Source organism: Oenanthe melanoleuca, chromosome 3, assembly GCF_029582105.1.
Source record: "Oenanthe melanoleuca isolate GR-GAL-2019-014 chromosome 3, OMel1.0, whole genome shotgun sequence".
In the NCBI taxonomy this organism is placed as follows: domain Eukaryota; kingdom Metazoa; phylum Chordata; class Aves; order Passeriformes; family Muscicapidae; genus Oenanthe; species Oenanthe melanoleuca.
The window spans coordinates 73585167-73603914 of NC_079336.1; the positions used below are offsets into that span (position 1 = coordinate 73585167).

At 35.6% G+C, this 18748-nt stretch overlaps 1 protein-coding gene across 1 annotated transcript in view; it reads left to right on the forward strand.

Annotated features, from left to right (window-relative positions):
- PRKN (parkin RBR E3 ubiquitin protein ligase) overlaps positions 1-18748 on the forward strand; it is a 652741-nt gene that overhangs the window by 549321 nt on the left and 84672 nt on the right. The window lies entirely within an intron of this gene.

The following is an 18748-nucleotide window of genomic DNA, read 5'->3' on the forward strand; positions in this document are numbered from 1 at the left end:
AAGAGGTCCCTGAAAAAATCAATAGATATAAATACCATGTCTTCCTTATAAATAGAATTCCTAGGCTGTTGTATTACATAAAACAAAATCCCTAAGGCAATTTCACTCTACCCAGCAATTTTTTCTCATTGATTTCTTCTTGCATTCTTCTTCCATGGCTAAGGAAGCACATGTCAAAAGCAATTGCACCATATTTGTAGGATTAATAATTGTCTGCCTTTTCAGTAAGCTTAATAGAATAGAGGACACTAAAATAGTTATATGAGAAGTGCAATACATATTCCTGTTGTTTGCAAAGTTGGGGGTTTTTGTGATTCATCATTGTTTGTTCATGCATGTCCTAGCAGACACATTTCATCTTCAGTAATGTCTTTGTTCAACCCAGTGATTCGCACGTAGGCAAACCCCAAACTATTGGGGAAAATCTTTCGTTTTGAGGACACAAATCTGAATTATAAAAAATTCCAAGCAACAAGTTCTTATCCACTTAATTCTGATAATTCAAATTATGGTTTTGTTAGTTGTGTATGTCCTTCTAAACTTCAGGAGCAGGGTTGTTTACAGCTTCTATATGTCATTTGAAGTGCTATGTGAATGCAGCTATACTTCCTCTGGAACCTGAACCAGCTTGCAAATACTGCTTCATATATGTGAAAGTGCACAAGAGTTTTTGAAGTAAGAAACAGTTTTCACATCTTGAAATTTTAAGTCTTTTGTTGTGAAGTTCAGTTTTGATGCAATACATTGTCATGATCAATATAAACTTTCTCTAATTTCTGTTCCTCTTGAGTCCGGTTTTATCATGTTATTCCATATATAGTGTCAGGTCAAAATGTTTAAAATTCTGACTAACCTCAAAGACTTTATTTTCAAACATAGATGTAGGTATAAATGTGTGGTTCAGGACATTTACTTTGTTTGTCTGTTCGTACTACAAGGAGAAAGTTCAATGTATATAAAGAGAAAATAGGCAACTTTTAAAATAATTTGAGATATAAAGATAGTCAAGATGAGTAGTGGTAATTCAAGACAACCTTTGAAGGTACTTGCACTGAAAAAAATCTTTTCAGTTTTATAATCAGATGAATAAAAGGCCATGGGTGAAGAAGGGCTGTGTGTACAATGATCTGAATTTTTCCCCTTAGTTTTAAGGTGGGAATGGAAGTTGAAGCAGAAAATAGAGGCTCCACGGTTTCAAAAAACAGGGAAATAATTCAGGGGAAAAAAAAAGACCTTGAGACCTTTATGTCATTTGCAGAACACTAAAATGGAAATAGGAGATTGCTGCTATCTGGTAGCTGTTGCAAAATTGAAGGGTTACTCCTTGTTATTACATTTCAGGTATCTGTCCTTGTTCCACATGTCATTAAATTTTTGCTTTTAAGAGAATTCACCAGAAAGGTGTGACCGTGGAAAAGGTAATAGCTGAAGATATTGCTGTGATTAAGAAACCAACTCACAGCAGGAGTGTTTCATAATGTTGTATAGGGAGTGTTTTCAAGGGGAATGAAAATGAGACAGACATTTTCTATTATTGCTAAATGTTGAGTTGCTAGCACTGTGCCACAAGCTCTTACCAGTAACCATGTATTGCTTTCTTCTATTGAGTGGGCACTCTAGCCTTTAGAAAGTGGAATTCCATCTTGTTGACACATTATGCTTCAGTAGCTGAGTAAGTTGTTCAATTGCTAAAATAGGACAGGCTGACCAGAATTCTTTTTGGATTTGTTGGGGGATTTTTGGTACTGTTTTACATAGGTTAAAATTAACTGTAAAAGTATGGGGCTTTTTAAGATGTAGTAGAATGTTAATGTTTTAATAAAATGTTTACCCCAGAATTGCACTGTGCAATTAACCAGCTATGTATTGCTGCCAAGGTGCATTATTTCCATTGCCCATGTATTGCAGCACAGGAGAGTTTATTGATCTGGTGACTGATATGAAATTCAGCTGATAGCAGTGAGTGGATAAAGCAATCTAGAGAATGTTTCCGTTTTTAATAATATGGATCACATTAGTTCACAGGACTAGCAAAAGAAAAATAAATGCTTTTATACAGAAAATAGATCAATTACTTGCACTTGGTTTAATAGTAGAAGAATAACTACTTTTTCCTTTGCATCCCAAAGCATGAAATACTAGCTAGAAAAATATGGTTAGTTAGAAAATATGCAAATCTCTTCCAATCAGTGTGAGCTAAAACTGAAATTTCATTAGTTTCATCTGCTAGATGTCCAGAATATTATGGGATAACTCATCTCATGTGATAAAATTCTGTATCCCTTGATTTATGTAGGGTATAGCTTTTACCTGACTTCCACATCATTCAAACATCTGGAAAATGGCTTTGTACTTACACTTTGCAAATTGAAAGTGCAGTGTCTTCAGTCGTTTTTGCCTGACTTATTAATCTGTGGCCTACCTAGCAAAATTTAACACCATTAAAATCTGTCATATGTGTTCTAAGACAGGATCAAGGAAACAGAGAAAAGAGGTAGTTAACCAAAAGAGGATGGAAGATGATGTTCTATGCAGTCTAGAGATATCACAGATATGAGTATAGCACTGTATTTGAGTCAGGGAAATCATATTAGAGAAAACTAGGATAAAAGTTCTTGCTTGTAAAGATAAGTCAAAACTGGACACACAGACCTAGAAACTAGAGAGGATAAAACATGTCTGTGTATGTAAGCCAGCTCAGACTGGGATTTGTAACAATTCTTTTGCAGAAGATAAATGCTCCCAATGTAACCAATTTGTCTGAAATAAGAGTGAACTAAAGTTGCAAGCATTTGAGACACATTTTAAATTGAGGGCTGAGATAAAATAGCAGGTGGGTTTAAAATCACATCAGTAGTTGATTTTAGGATTTATCAACTAGCTCTTAGTCCTTGTAAACTGTTAGATCAAATAATCCCCTGGAAGGGTGCTAGGGATTTTCATGTTAGAGATACCAAACACTTTGTCACTTGTTCAGTATTTAGATTCCAGAGCCAAAGATGCCTGGGCTTCCATTTTCTTCACTTGTGGAAAAAGGAACAGCATTTTACAGTAGATGCAATGAAAATATGTGCATAATTTAAAATACACAGCTTACTCCAAATTGATTTTAGCACATAGGTGTGGAAAACGACCTCCAAAAAATCCTTCTCTGGAGAGATTCCTGTTTTTAGGTCTTATTGAGTGTATCATGCTGTCATGCTGAAGGCAGGATAAATTGATAAATTGAATTTGAAGAAAAGTCAAAAATTTCTCTCAGAGCTTATTGTCTGAGACTTGATATTCTGTGCCAGAGTTGGTGGATGAGCTAAATGCCATCTCCAGGAATTTAGGGGACATTTCTCACCTAGAAATTCCTTGTTATTTGAAGAGACACAGGCTTCGATGATGTCTTTGTCTATTTTGGACTATGCCTGTGGCACTGCACAGTTTAGTCTATTGACAACTGAAGTGCTCTTGTCTAGTTAAAGTAATTGGGCTCCATGTAGCAGGGTCTGGGTGATGTTTAATGGCTTATAATGCTCAGAAGATTATGTTAGATGAACTCATAATTCTATCCATCTCATCTTAAGTATAATGGAGATTTATGATTGGACAGAACTTGCAAGTACTTTTTTCTTACTACTCTCCTCTCCAGCAAAGTGCCTAGAAATATGTGTGATAGTTAGGGGACAATGTATTATCATGTGGCCCATCAGAAAAGACATGGAGTGCAAAAATCAGAAAGAAGGAAAAATAAACTGTTAATGGGATTTGCCAGTTAATTCTGCATGTATGGAAAACAGAGCTCTGTATTCTGTCTTCATATTTCACTGACATACAGGATAAGATTATTCTCCCTTATTTGATGGAAACACTTTGCACATAGCAGAAAAATGCAGCCATATTAAATCAACCTGTATATCCTTGAGATAATAGATTACAAAGTCCTGGTTATAGCAGCCTGTCCCAGACCACAAGAGGTGCCTGAGCTTTTTTGTTTAAATAGTTAATACACTGACTGCAGTTTCATAATCAGTAAGACAAATACAAATGATTTTGTAAATTATCAGAACGAGGTGTTAGTGGAAGATTTGGTATGAATAAGCAGATCTATCACTGAATCACTGGAGAGGGAACAATAATGCAATCAGGACAGAATGTGGTACTTGAGAATGGCAGCCACCAAGGGGAGGATTCTAATTGTGCAAGAGGCTTACTTGAGCAATCTTCTAAAAAATTTCTGTATTTGAACAGGAAAGAGAAAGATGGGCCGAATGCAGGAAATCACTTACGAATGAAAAGGAAAATAAATATGGATCAAATAAGCTTATTTATTTCCTTTCATATGAAGTTTCATGTGAAGGCTTCCTGAAGCACTTCAGATTGTATTATTACATTATTGTAAAAAAGCAGGAGGTGCTTAATCAATGAGAAATGATGGAATAAAGAGCTAGGACCAGAACAATAAGACTTTAGATTAAAATGAATCTATTGACTGGCATTTTTAGCTTAGCTTTGAATTTAAAAATTCAAAGTTCTGAATGCTAAAGAATTGTCCTCGTTATGTAGCTGGTATAATTCCAACCTGTAGCCCAACTCAGAAGCAAATCACAAGATTCATAAAGTGAGCAGCTTACACAGATGTTGAAAAACCATGTCTTTCTACTGCTTTTGTGGCACTCATAGGCTACATGTTGTTTGATGTCACAGTAAAAAAATATGATAGAGATTTGGGGTTTAAGTCTATTTGGTGTAAGTACAGACATAAAGAACAGTTGTTTGTGTCAGTTTGGAACTTACAAAAATAGCACTTTTTTTACTAAAAGGAGTACTCCCAATTAAAAATGTTTGCAAGCTTTTGTATTTCTTTATCAGCTGATCAAAGAAATGCCCAAAGAGTGCCTCTCTCAACTTTACTTTGACTCTGCAAATACATAAAATCTCTGTTGGTCAGCCATGCTCTTGGCTCATTTTTGCAAGATGACAACACCATTCTTCATGTGGAGGGCACAAAATGGTAGCTTACCAAGACTATGAAAGTCTTAGTGAAAAAAAAAAAAAAAGAATGGCAGAAAATGAGGGGTACAAGCATGCCATAGGGATGGTATTGTGAAATGACATTTTCCTGGAGAATATTTCTTTTGTTATGGCAAACAAGATGCTGTGTAAATCTTCCCAGTGCTCCTCTTGGGTTTACAGTTATATAGGGTTTCTCACTGGATCTTTAAAGAAAAGCTTTTCAAACACACTACAGTTACAATAGTGTGTTGGTGGAATGAAGCAAAGCTGCTCTTTGTCATTTCACCAGTACAAGAGAAATGTCTATTTTTCATTGCACATGTTGCATTACTTCTATGTACTGTGCAGAATCCAGGTTGACAGGACTCTGTAATGTATCTCTTTTATACTCCACGAAGAGCGGTATGAAACTGGCATTAAAAATATTTAAAGCATAGCTAAATGTAGTTCTTGTACCAAAATTAATAGCTTTTTAAAATAAAATTGAGTCCAACAGAGTTATTCTAAGATCAATTCCCTCCGCACTAGTATTTCAGTAAGGTATTTAATAATTAAGTCATATGCAAAACTTTATTATTTCAAAACCATTTCAAAGAGATAGCAAAGCCACCATTCCACAATCAAAGCTGATTTTGAAGTGCTGAAACAAAGCTGATTTTCAATTATCAGAGTTTAAAAAAAGCATCTGAAACCTGTCTTGATTGCTGCAAAACTGCTGTCTTTTTAAGTTGGATAACTCAAAACAAATAGATAATGCTTGTGAAATTTCAAACGAAAATCCCCTTCTAACAAAGCATTAAAAACACTCAGCCTGAAAGAGAATATCTGGGAAAAGTTATAAGCTTCTGAATGTGGGTTTAGAATAGGAGCTGCATCTCAACTTTAGCTATTGTATTAAGGTCACCAAGCTATAAAAAAGGGAGTAAAGAAAATGTTGCAAAGTCAAGGGCAAACTATGAAAATAAACTAAAATGAAAATATAATGACCAAATTAAATAGAAGACATCCCTTACACAGTAATAACGTTCTGAATGAAAAGCAAGGACATAGATTTGGAGAACAGTGACCAACTGTTATTCAGAGGGAAATAACAGAAAACCAGAATGCAGTCTGTGCTCATAAAATCCTCATGAGAGAGAGAAGTAAAAATTCCAATAAGGATAATAAAATATGTCTTTGAATGGAGGCCTTGACTAAGGGCAGAAATGCGTGGATAACCAAGACTCAGTTAACTCCATTTTATCCTTACATTTTGCAAAAAATTAAATAATTCATGCCATGGGTTTTTTTTTTTTCCAAAAGCTCTCACATTATATTGGCTGACAATCTCTACCGTGATAGCAAATCTATTTCACTGACACTTAAAAGGAATAAGTAAAGAGATAAAGAGAAAGGCTTAAAGGTACTGGTGGCTCACTTGTTGAGACTAAATTAAATGAGCAGTAAAATGGGCTGGTAAAACTGGGCCTTGTTTCCCTTAAGAAATAGCAAATAGCAGTAATAACTTTTGTATGTACCTCTGTCATTTTTATGCCAGTGAAAATGTTCACATATGTAAAATTAGATAATGGCATTGATAAGTCTCTTATGCATACCTGAAATAGCTATATTAAAAATATTGAATTTCAGATCACCAGTCTAAAGCCAGTGTTTGTTATTAAATATAGTCAATATAGTCTGCAAACAAAAAATAGGTATGAGGCATGTTCTACTACATTCTCATATATAAAGAAAGCTTTGTTTTCTACTTACTTTTCTCTTCGAATTAAAGTTAATGTAAATTTTATTCCTTTGTTTTATTTAGGGAACTTCTTTCAGGTCTCTTAAAGACACTTTTTGAAATTCCTTCGTTTTTATGGTAAGGATACTTACATTAAAACCTAATTGAGCAACATCATTCTGAAAAATCAAAATAGTTGAATAGTTGGATATCCGTGTTATTGGCATAGACTTTCAGCAACCTTTGACCTAAATCAGAAAGCTGAAAACTCAAAAACCACCAGGAGATCAAAACTGAAGTGCACAAGTTCCCACTGGAGATGGAGGAGGAGGAAATAGGAAAGTGAGGGCAGCCTTAAGGCCAGGTCTGAGAAGACACGGTGGGAACTTCCTGATTATTCAAAATTCTCACCCATGCACCAATATATTCCCTCCTTTTACTTGACTAGAACAGTGAGAAGTTGCTCCTCCGTTTTGTAGAAACAGCCTGGAAGGGGGCAACAGGAACATTAACTTGCCTTCTCTGCTGAGAGCTGTGACTGGATGTGAGGTTGGTAGTAAGCAGGCTGAGATGGAGAATACCACATAGGAGGATGTGTTCTCCAGACATCCCAAGCAGTCTGAAAATGTGTATTCTATAAGGAAAGCCTAGAATTTATTACATCCTTTGATGGGTGGCTCTGGTATAAAGCAGTAAAAGTATAGAGGAGAGTATGTGTGCCTTGGCAGCATGTGTTCAGAATTATGGGAAACTACCTGCCACACCTTTGTATAAATGAACAGAGTTGGGGTGGTTACAGTACCCTGACCTGATGGATGACATCCCTGCCCGTGGCAGGGGGATTGCAGCAAGGTGGTCTCTAATATCCCTCCCAACCCTCCCCATTCTGTGGTTTCATAGCAGTGTGTAGAAGTTGCCATGCACGGGTGTGAGCCAGGGAACAGCTGCAGGTGTGCAGAGTGAGTGGTGTGATAAGAGGGTGAAAGCTTCACAAAGGTATTTAAGCATCAGTTGGATAAAGAATGGCCTGACCACATGACCATGATATTTTACAAGACTTCCTGGTCATTGCATAATTTTTTGTGAATGTATATTGATTGGATACCAAATTTTGCAAGTATCTACAAGTATCATATTTTAAAATCCTTTTACGCTGACAGGAACCTTTTTCTGGGCCTGAAGTAGTTACCTAAAGTTATTTGGGAAAATGATCTGGATTTGGGAGATGGAAAAAAATGTGGCTACCAAACAGTAGCACTGCTCTGAGCTAGAAACCCACCATTTCCTGCTAAGAGAGGAGTGACAACAACTGGTAATTGGTGAGTTAAATAAATCAAAGAGGAAATAAACTGTACAATAAATGTACAATGCAATAACAGCTTTTACATGCTGCTGTGGTTCTCACCAGTGGTGTTTTCATAAAATGCATCACAAGCTTTTAGTGTTCAGGGAAACACATTAGTGTTTTTGAATTGTTTTTGTTATAAGCCATGCAAATAGTGTTTGTCCCAGTGGAATGTGACATTAATTATTAGCAAAAGATCTCTTGCATTATTTCAGTTCACACAGAATGAACAGTTCAGTCTTTATCTTCAGAGTGTGACATACAACTATTCAAAAACTGCATTAAAAAACATTTAACCCATGTAGAGTGTTCCTGCTGAAGAGGTGACACATGGCAGAAATAAATTGCCCTAATAACATCTGCAAAAGTTTTGTGATTGCAAAAATGTTGTCAGTGTAGTTCAAACATGTTCCCCTTCATTATGCTTCAGACAAAAACTATGTTTAAATTCTTTCATATGGATGACCAGTGGTCAACTCCTGAAATAAAAAAAAAGTTTGAATCTTATTGAGATAGAATTTCTTAGAATAAATCCCCTAGACAAAAGCAAACAAAAAATCAGTCAAATGAAACATTACTTCTGCAAAAGAGGCAAGAGGAAAACAGAGACTTCTGAAAGGTAGAAAGAGGCATTCTTGTCTAACTAATAAGAAATCAGTTCTAAGCAGAAAAAGGGAGCTGATAAGTCAGTAGAGAAATCATAAAGTCACAGTGGTAAATTATCTCACTGTAAAGGAAGACTAGGAAGGGTAAGGAGAGACCAACTTGCTTGAACAATGAACCTTTTCATGACCTGAAAAGTAAGAAAGACAATGCAAAATGTAAGCATGCATGTTATTGTATCATTTTGAACAGCTAGAAAAACAGAAGAAACATAAGGGCAGTCAGAAAGTGCAAGGTATGAAATAAAATATTTTTAATAAAAAGTCTACCAAATAGGGTTCAGAAGGCTTTCCATAAAGAATTAATAGAAACAATAACACAAAAGATAAGGAAGCTTTTAGTTGGCTTCTCATTGAGAGGGGTCTGTGTCATTAAAATGCATCAAGAATGCAAAAGTATTTACTTTTATGTTTGAATCTAAATTTAAAAGTCAAACTGCTTAGATGGTTAGCAGAGCTAAAGCCAGTGAAATAGAGCTAAAAATACCCACTATAGTGGACAAAGGACACCATAAACACACATTTTCAAATCCACATGATGAAATTTTTTCTTGTGGAAATGGCTCAAGAAAATCCAGAATATTAATCATCACCTCTAAGAATAGGGTAGTAAAGGTTTTACAAAGGGCAAAAGCATGAAATCTGTTTAAAAAGAGAAAAACCCACAATCTGAGATCTACAGACAAGTGGTTTTAACTTGAATTCCTGAGGAGAAAATGTAGCAAATAATTAAACTACTAGTAATAAGAAAGATGACGAGAAGATAAAGTCTCAGGAAGCGTGAACTTAGCAAGAGTTTATCACATTCATCTAACTTACTTTGCCAGAGTAACAGGACTTGTGGGTAGGAGAGAAGTAGACGATATTTTCTGTATTGAATCCATCAAAGCTTCTCACATTATTTCATATAAAATTCACAAAGGTGAGCTTGGAATACAAGCCTAGATGATAATTTCATTAGGTGTAGGTATCATTACTTGGAAAGCTGTGTATAGACTATTTATCAGCATTTCACAATTAAAGCAGAGAGCTGCTTCAAATCTGTCCTGAGGTTGATAGATTTTAGTATTTTCTCTGATGCCTTGATGAATGATTATAGAGTAAGGTTATTAAATTTGCATAGGATATGTAGCAGGGGGACAGAAAACATTTTGGAATTCAATAGCAATTCAGTAAAATAAGTGTAAATTTTCTTATGTAGACAGGTACAAACAACTGTATGTTAAGAGAAAAAAATTCATAGAGTGGCAGCAATGGGGCAGCAGATGGGAGCACAACCTGATCTTGAGTCAGCAGTGTGGTAGTGTAGAAAAGAAAAATACTGGACTGACATATATAAATCACAATAATCATTTCTGCTAATCCAAAATAGCGCAACAAGGAAACAAGAACAGCCCTGTTTTCTTTTCTGATGTTGTTCAGATGAAGAAGGAAGATGTCCATTTTAACATGCTTCTTATCCAAGAAAATGGCCTTTTTTCCTGACCTCTTCCCATTTCACTTGGTTTGGAAGAAAAATTGCTGAGATGTGCCATCAACAACTTCATAGCTGCTTGACTCTGCTCATTCCCATCTGTAGCAGACTTTGCAGTAGAAATACTGAGTCCCAAATAAAAGGCAGCTGAAACAGATAAAATCCAATAAGTGCAAAATTGCAGAATGCCTATATGCTGTCAGCAACTAACATATATAAACCTAAAGGGAGTTCATACCCATGGAGCCTTTCTAAATACTGCTTTACAGAAAGCCAGTCCTAGCTCAGACTCACATTAGTTCTTTCACCTCTCTTGTGAGTTCCCACTGCCAGGATTTGATTAGATAATCTTTTTTCCTTCAAATAGCCAACTGCTTATGAAATGGCACTGCTGATGCTTCTTGATAACACAGAATAAACTAGCCACTATGTATAAAATCACTGTGGACATTCTATGAGGAGAGAAACATTGAACTTAACCTTTAAAAAATAAGTCTCTCAAGTTCATACAGTCCACAGTTTCAGAGCTCCAAAATGTTTGATCCATCTCCCAGTTCTTTGAACAGTCTGGAAATGACACAGGAAAGTCCACACTGTAACTGGTCCCGTTCAGTAACTGATTTGGTTGAAAATGTTCATGGAAATTGTGGAATTTGAGACATAGGATGTGTAAAAAGCAGGAAATTGTCTGTTTGCCTGTCTCTTTGCTCATAGCAAAGGTCATTCACATTTTGTGAATGTGACATAAATCTTGCAATTATTTTATTGTATTTCCCCTTAACTGCACATTAAAGTATGAAAGCAAGTCATCATCACTGAGCTCCAGAAACCTTTTTATGCATGATAGTTCTTCAGTGCTATTTTCTCCTCTGTCCTTTGGACCAACTTGTTACTTTTACAAGTCTTTCTCAGATTTAAAGATGCTTAGCTGTGATCTGGTGTGTGTGTAGGTGCATGTGGGTTTTCCATGCCTTGAATTCTATCATTTGTCTGGTGGTTACACCCTTCCCCCCTTCCTTACCAAATTCTATAAAAAACACATTTGAGATAAAGCCTCCAGAGTTTTTATCAAGCAAGTGAAGGAGTATTTCAGTTTGTCTTTTTCAGGTTTTTTTCAACTAATTCTGTTTTAAAACAGAAAAGTACTCTCAATTTTCGGGGCAAAAATTAATATTTAAGTTTTTTGGGTACAGTTAGATTCACTTAATTCCCTCCATATTTTATTGGTAGTATATTGGTTCTTCAGCACTTAGCTATTCACGTAGCATTTCTATTTCTTGCATGTGTTCTTTTATCTTTCTTTGTGTATGGTTTATTTTCTCACCTTGTACAATCCTCTCAAATGCAGCACTTACATCAAGTCATATTATTGTTTTTAAATAACTCTGTTCCTGCTACATTAACTTCTAGAAGACTTTTTTTCACAGTTTCCTCATTTTATCTCTCTGTTAAGGTGTACCTGTGAGTTTACACAGAAAACAATACCTGTGTACACACAATTCAGCAAAGCTGCATTTTTGAATAATTGCAAGCACCAGAGAAGTCTTATTCATTGAAAGGAACTCCTGTAGCATAACTGTGCTCTTGATGGCATTTTACCAGTGATATTTTATTTTGTGAATCACATAATCCTTTTCACAAAGCCTCCTTATTTTGGAATTCAATGAACAGTTGCAATGACTTTTTTCCTTTTTAGTTTTTTTTTGTGTATTGCCACTTTTCAGACTTCTGTAGCTAAACCTTTCTGTTTGAATATATGGAAAAGATGAGTAAGGAAAAGTATTAGGCTTTTAGGAGTGGAAGAGTGTTCATATCTGAGTTTCCTTGTCATGTGAGGCTTTTTCAAAATAGTCTCTTAAACCAGAAAAAATGAATTTGACAATCAACTTTAGTCACACCTTTTATTTAATCTGTTTTTATATTAAAATTACAGGAGATTATGCCATAGCCAAAGAGAAGTTATCATAAATGGAAGCTGAAGAAATATTTGAATGGCAGCAATCAGAATAGAAAATGTAATTTTTCAAAGTTTCTTCAATAATTTAAGAAGATGTTTTTGCACATTTGCCTATATGTGGCCTGTAAACAGTTGATAGAAATTACACAGAAATATTAAGAGCAGGGAACTCCCTTTATCTTACTGATACCAGAACAAGTAGTCTCATTATAGGCTAGAAGTGTATTTAGGAACTGAGCAAAATTCTTAGATTTTGTATTGACTCATACATTTGACTATGCCTAGAAAAGCATATTAAAGCATGTATTTTTGTCAGAAATCTGAAAATGTGTTAATTTGGTTTTGAAAGGATGGTTGTGTGTCTTGCAAGCAATATGCCTATAATATAAACTTAGCTTCTGAAAATAAATGTTATTAATATTTAACAACATTATGCCATGTTATGATTATATCTGATGAACTAGTTGTGATTGGTATTTTAAACTTGAATCATCAGGCAGATGGCAAAAACTAATGGGAATCTTAATTGGGAGTTCTCTTTTCCCCTACCATCACTTTTAGCATTGGCTACTTTGATTCTTCTGGCCATCAGCTTTGTTTGATATTCTAAGCAGTTCATGGTAGTTCCAATTTCTTAATAATGATAGCACCTCTGGCATGTAGTTTTTCACTCAGCTGAGCAGCATATTTTCTAGGGAATTATTAACTCTTCATATATATCCTTTTTTAGATCTGGTATTTCTGGACTAGTTTTAGGGAGCTTTATCCCCTTGTACTCTTTTAAACCTGAAAATATCATATGGTGAAAAAAAGTGAAAATGGACATTAAAAGCCAGTGATTCAACTTTCTAGCTTGCATTTTAGTTTAGAGCTAATACTTTTTCAAAGTAGCAAAGCCCACCCTTTCTGACAGGCAGTCAGATGAAGCAAGGAGATTATCTAGTTCAGTTACACCACCTTGTAGCACAGTTTAACTGCAGCTGTCATGTCTTTAGAACTTGTACTGAATTTAGCATTTAGCATTTGATTGTGGATCAAGGAATTGAAATTAGTGACCAGCTAAGTGTGCAGTCAATAAGATTAAAGGACAGGACTGGAATAATTTCAGAGGTTAACATTCTGGTTTTACTCATGCAAGCAAGCTCTGTAAACATCTACAGAGATAAGAATGGCACAAGTTCATTCCACTGAAATACTATTCATTAAATTTAAAATTCCCAATTTACATTATTAGAAATATTCTGTAAATGCTTCTTTAAAATTTTCTGGATTATTTCATTTTTCAATGTGGGCCTGTCAGCAAAGGAAAGTGGAAGATTTTTTTTCTGTTGTTGTGACTTACTTCACCACACATTTGGAGTGAGTGAGTACCACTTTGATTTGTTTACTCAGAGAGCTGTTTCATTCCATGTGCTTTGAAGCAATGGTGAAAAAAAAACCTGGAAGTATCAGCTGCATGTTGTCTGTCATATAAAGTGTCATTTTGAATGTGAAGATTAGTCAAGATTCAGGAAAATTGTAGTTGCTGCTTATCCTAGAATGTTTTAACAAGCAAGTGATTGGTTTTGTTACACAAAAAGACAATTTGAAGAAGAACTGAGCAGAGCTCAGAGAATATAAAGCAAATGTCTAGACATTTCCTTATCAAAAAGGAAGTTGTTAGGTTTTATGGAATAATTTCACAGGTGGTTTACTGTGTAGCTTCTAATATTTGGATGGGGGTTTTTTAATTATTATTGCTGCCATATTCTTCATAATGCTTTGGGGCTTGGGGAAGGGGGATTTCTTCCAAACAGTCACTGTTTCCACAAACCTGTATTCTCACTCTACCCATCATCAATTTAAAGTTACAGAGCCCTGAATGACACCATCTGACTAACACATGTGACACATGGGAGACCAGAAACAGCTTCCTGTGCTGAGATACCAGTAGGGCAGGGAATCACATTGTAGGCATTGCAGTCAGCAATTATCTACATCCTCTCTCTTCTCAAGTGACAGCACAGGTCTCTTGCATCATATGTTGGCTGTGCAATGGGCTTACAATGTAGAAAGCCACCAGAACATCCAGCCTTCTATTTTCATGTTGTTTTGAACAAGAAAATTGTATGAACAATACAGAATTGTACTCATAAGGGTCCCCCTGAATAATTATGCTGTTTCTATCTGTACCATCTTCATATGGAGTACAGAGCACCAGTCAGAGGAGGAACCCTGGAGCAGGTCCCCTGAAGACAGAGGACAAAACTTACCCTCAGCACTTCTGTTAAACTCCATGGTCATACAGAAAATTTGAAGTATATCTAGTGTTGGTCAAGTCTTTCTCAGGGGGCAAATCTCCTTTTCCTCCTGATCCTGGTTAGAGGTCTGGACCCCTGATTTAATTCTACACCTGCACCAAGGGGCACCCACTGTTGTGCACAGGGGAACACTTTCAGAACACTGGGCCTGCACTGCTGATGGAAATGTTTTGAATATCAGTGCACTTGTGATAGATAGTGGATCAGGGAATACTTTTTCTTAAGCATCCTTGATCAAGATATCTAGATAAGGGGTCATAATTTTTCTTATCATAGAGGAAACACTTTTCCAGTTAAGACACTGGTTTGCTCACTCCATTTCTCTTATAGTCACCCCCAAGTCCCTTCCAACAGCCCTAAGTTTTTTACTTCCTTCTGAAACTGCCTTTCAAGACAGTTTGACTGCAATGCCACTTAATCCTGAAACATCTTCCTAAGATTTTGAGGAGGTTTTCTTCCTAAAGAAATAGTCAGGTTCAGAAAAAGTCTTGTTTTCCTCTTCGTCAGATGATGCCACTATTCATCCTTCTCTTCTCAAATACATTCAAACAATCATTGCTTCACAAAACTAATTAAGATTTGCCGGAATGCAGGCTCTGGTAATCCAGGGAATTCCCAATCCTTGTTTCCAGATAGTTGTGGAGACCTCTCTCCTCTATAACACACACTGTTTTTGAAGTATGACTAATTCACGTTATTCCCTCCTAAGAATTTGCTTACAGATTGCAATGAAGACTGGATGCTGCAAAAATAAAACCATGATTTACAGATTTTAAAAGCATTCACTATCAGACAGTACCTACTAAAAGTTTCTATGCTATCCCTGTTTATTAAAACTGCTATCCTGTTATGCTAGACAGCTGTCTGAACTGGCTACATTTTTGTTCTGAAATTTGCCTCCACCTGAAAATAAAATGCCTGCCTATTGTTATTCCTGTCTCCTCAAGGTTTTGTCTTTCTTCTTTCCCTGCAAATTTTTCTGCAGTTCTCTAGAGAAATGAAAGGCCTTTGAATTGAAACTGATGCTCCTAGACAGTACAATGCTGTTGTCATCTATGCATTTACATTTTCCATTCTCCTTGGCTTAGCTATTTACTGGAAATACCAGCTTTCTATAGCCTTAAGACAGAAAGAATGTCTTACACTGTGTACTTCTAGAAGCTGTTGCAATGCCCTGTAGGGCATCCTAACTGTTGTCCTAAATTGAGATGACAGTGTTGCTCATATTAAATTGCCTTCTTGCTTGGCTTGGCATGCTGGGATCCATATCTATTAATGCAGGAGTGTCCAAATGTCCTGCTAGGAAAGCAATTTGTTCCTCAGTAGGGTGTCAGGAAAGCAGCTGGTCTAAGAAACTATCAGAGGTGATCTTAGGGGCAAGTTGTGTGTTTCTTGATTTAATGGAAATTTTTACTGATCCATCTCCTTGCCTGTCCCCACCACTTGTCAACAGGGCAGCACATATCCATCTTCAGCCATCCCCTTTCCCTCCTGACAAGCCTGTCATAACTCTCTTGTGGAGAGACAGGCTTTCACACAGCCTGAGCCTCATAATAGACACTTCAACAACAGAAGACATGTCATTAATGGATTTTTTTTTTTAATGCCCTACAGAGACACAATTTCAGAGCATTCTTGCTAAGTACCAGTTTTTAAACCTCCACTTGGAGAGAGAGGCTCTCACAAACTGAGGTTTATTTTTGTCCCTCTTCTCTTTTTGCACGCATACTGTAAAATACTTTTAACCCCTTGGGTAACTTTTATCACTTTGCCTTTTTTCCCATTTATATTCTAAATTAGATTTTAAGTCAATTAATGAAAGTGAAGTGTGAGTTTTCTGGAGTCTCATTCAGAGGCTTATTAATGTTAATGTATGTTAGCTTTTGTTTGAGAGAATTATTATGGTGATGACTACATTTATAAAGCTAGACTATGGTTGTTGCAGAAATAATTTTCTGGTGATCTTAAGAGGAAGCAGAGTACCACTAGGGTGTGACAGCCTATATCTTTATGTCTGTAGTTGCATCATGAAACAGGCAAGTACAACATGAGCTGTATGATACAATTTGCTAATAAACAAGGGGCATGCATGTTAAAGACTACTTATTAATTAGGTCTGCTTTAAAAGTTCTTAAGGGCTACATATAACTGTAGAGACCTCCCTTAGAGACCATGATCGTTATGTCATAGAATAAATCAGAAGTTCTATCAATAAATTTTGGAATAAGAAGCATGTAAATGTTCAGTGAGAGCTAAAATCAGTTTCTTTATAAGATGCAAAAAAATAGTTTGAATTCTCCATGTAATGAGGTTCAGTAAAGGAAACAGTCTTAACCTTAGCTTACTTAATTGTGCCTCAGTGCTTCCAGATGTCTCTTAGGACTGCAAAAGCTACACCATTTTTAGAGATAGAGAAATAGTTTATAAACATTAATTTTATTTAATTTGCCACTTATTTTCCATAGTAGGATCATTATAAAAACAGAAGAAGATAAACATTATCTAATATATTATTTAACCTATAGGTTGCTATATTTTTTTAAGCACTTTATTTTGGACATTAATATGGACACTGTAAAACTGATGTTTTGCCAACATTTACCTGCTGTCCCTTGAGGGAATCCTGTCATCTCCATGGTCTGGATCTAGGATTAATATTTTGATAGGGCTTGATTTCAGATTTAGCTGACTCAGAGCTATCTCAAAATTATTGTTTACAGGTATCCTTTTGGAGTTGTTTTCCAAATACTGACAAATGAGTTTTGTTCTCTCTGCCTATAGATGCTGTGATGTAATACTGTTGACTATATAATTTATCCTACCATTTCCAGTTTTCAACTGTATTCTTTGGCTAGATGTCTTCTTTGTGTCATTAATTTGTATAATGCTTAGAACACTATAGTTCCTAAACCAAATATGTTTGTTGTGCTTAATGAATTAAGAATTATAGGCATATGTGAATGTGTAACTGAATATATGTATGTATATATTTCACTCTTATATGTAAGATTTTCCAGTAGATGCTGTAATAAAACAGCAAGCTTTACAGAGGGAGAAGAAACCAATCAATAACTTACTTTTTTTAAAGTGACAAAAAATATCCAAGTTTTGGGCCTCTACCTACTAGGACATAGATGATTTTACTCATAAGCCAATAAGGAAAATAAAACACCCCAGAAATAGTTTAATGTAAATATTATAAGGGATTTTTTTTCCCATGAACTGAGGTGAATATTGAATTGCAGATATATGTGCATATTTTAGTCACAAGTGAAGGAAAGAAAAACAGGAACTCTGTCTCCAGCAGGTTTCCAGTTTACAGTTCCACTTTGAGCTACATTTACTGTATAACTGATGTTTCTGCACCAGAACAATGTGGTGCACATTTTTCATCATTTTTGTACTTTATTATAAATATTATTCACGTTCTAGATATAGAAGACTTTATACCATTCAGACCATTATTTATATCTTACATCTTATTGGAATATATGACAAATTATTCCATATTGGAAATACGCTGAATCCATATGAACATGAAAAACACGTACCATTATTTGAAATATACTTTCTATGTTTTTTGTCCTGTGCTAATTATGTTTCATGCATTTTTCATTAATGCATTAGTATTAAAACTCTATTAAGAAGGAACACGATGAGATTGGTTTAAAGGTGTCAAGGTGACAGTAACCTAAAAGAGAAGTCCTTGGAGGTAACAACTTGGGGTGGGATGCTGATGGGTAAAGTCTGTAGGTATTACCAATATGCATGCTCTTATTTACTTGCTGTTGTTTACATACATGTTTACACACATGTTTACTTTACATACACATATACCTAAAAAATCCTCTCAATACAACGAACTCAGAAACTGCATATGATCACTTTGACTTTGAGTATTCCATAGCTTTTAATGGAAATTGCTCCTAACTTGATTTTATGTTTGCATTTACAAATTAGGGGAATAGAAGAGAAACTGAAATAGTCCAGGCTATCTTCTTAGCTCCCCTGCTGATCTCTTTATACTAATCCATCCGTTCTCAGCAGTAAAACTGGATTAATCAGATTAGCATTAGGGAAAGTCAATTTAAGATAAAATAGCCTCACTGAAAGTTTAGTGTGTCTGAGATTGGCCCAGAAATTACTGGGTCATGATTTGATGGAACATTAAATCATCTTTTCTTCTCATCCACATCTATATCAACCCTGCTCAGAAGCTGCTAAAGTTCTCTGCTAAGTTGCTTCTCCAGTGGAGCTTCTTGCTCTTGTCTTTGGAAATGCTTAAGGTG